The sequence below is a fragment of the Passer domesticus genome, chromosome 3 (genome assembly GCF_036417665.1).
Source record: "Passer domesticus isolate bPasDom1 chromosome 3, bPasDom1.hap1, whole genome shotgun sequence".
NCBI lineage: Eukaryota > Metazoa > Chordata > Aves > Passeriformes > Passeridae > Passer > Passer domesticus.
This window is the reverse complement of record NC_087476.1, coordinates 24,792,807-24,794,524: the sequence shown is the minus strand read 5'-3', so window position 1 is coordinate 24,794,524 and position 1,718 is coordinate 24,792,807.

Sequence of the window (1,718 nt, the reverse complement as noted above, 5' to 3'; positions counted from 1 at the left end):
GGAGCGGGGCCGCAGGTAGCGGAGCGGGGCCGCAGGTGCCCGAGCGGGGCCGCAGGTAGTGGAGCGGGGCCGCAGGTGCCGGAGCGGGGCCGCCCCTTCAGCACCGTCCGGGGGACAGCGCCCGCCGGCCCCGCCCGCCGCTCTGGGCGGCTCCGATCGCGGCACGGGCGGGGGCAGCGCCGACAGCCGCCCTGCCTCTGCCTCTGCCCACCTCCTGCGACCAGGGAATGAAGCTTCCCACCTCCGGGAGCGGCCTCGGCTGCCTCTGTCACACCCTCTGCTTACATCTCTTCTCTTGCCACAAACGCTGAGCCGGACCGCGGCCAGATGACACGCAGGAGTTCTTCGGCATCTTCCACGGGATCTGGCACTCCCTCCGCGCTTAGTTCTCATTTGATCTCCAGAGAAACTAACAGAGCAGGTCTTTGGCTGCTGCCTGTAATCTCCTTGGAAAATGCCTGTTGCTATGTCCTATCAACTTCTGTAAGCACTGTTCAACCCGTTTTAGGAGTGAATTTGTTTTCATCTCAGGTGTGGAATACCATCTTAATCTGTTAAGGAGAGAGAAGTCCTTTGGAATATATTGGATGGCAGACCAGGGGAACAAATAATTAATCTATAGTCTAGTCCCAGACTGGACTATGAGTGTAACCTCAGGTGTTTCACTGAAATACCTCAAAAACCAGTTTGCCATACAAGTCAGCAGCTGACTTGGTACTTAACAATGAAGCAGTCAACCATAAAGGATGCAATCACACACCTGCCGGCTCCAGTGTGTGTGCTTTGCTTTTGCAGTGGAAGGAAGAGAAACCAACAGATCCCTACTGATTTCCCCATGCTACTCATGAATCTTATTTTCACAAAATTTTAACTGTATTTGGTACTTAAATGCCTAAACAAAAAGATGTCATAAAATTTTCAGCTTAGCTATCAGACAGACAGATATAGTGGTTGAAATCCTGTCCCTACTGACAAAGAAAAACTTGACCCGAAGTCCAGATTTTGGTTATTTTTCTTAGCTCAGGAAAAATCGATCTTGCCTGTAATTTCTCATTTTATTTTATTTTACACAGATTTTTAGCTAGTTTTTAAAACTGCATTATTTGTGTAAGATCTTAATGACAAAATTACTAAATATTTGTTTGTGGCTTTTTAATTGTTCAATAAATAATATATTACTTTACCTAATATCTCCAACAGCCACAGAAAAACCTAATTGTCAAGTAGAAATAATGGCTAGACAGAATAATGTAATTTTAGCTGTGAAAGAAAATCTAGGCTGGAAAGCTAAATCTGCCTTTGCCTTGAACCATTGTAATATGCAGCAGTAGGTTATGATATGTCATTGAGTGAGGTCTGACTTAAAGAAATGGTTGGTGTATTCTTCATCCTATAAAACACTCTCCAGGTCAATAACACATATCAATTTTGCTAAAGTCAGAGAATGAGATGGTTCTCTCTATTTAGTCCAGAAAAAAAAAGAAAAACCTTGTGGTTTTGGAGGTGGAGACAGGGAGATGTTATCTTGCATTCATTGTGACTGCGAGGCACAAGCTTATCACTACAGTGACAACAGTAAAGGAGAAACAGGTCAGGATATCAGACCTTCAAGACTGTGAAATATATTGAGAGACAAAGCACCAGAATGATGGTGGCACAAGAACTTATATCAGCAGGAACAAATACACTGTGATTTAAACCCTATGCTTAATGCTGCT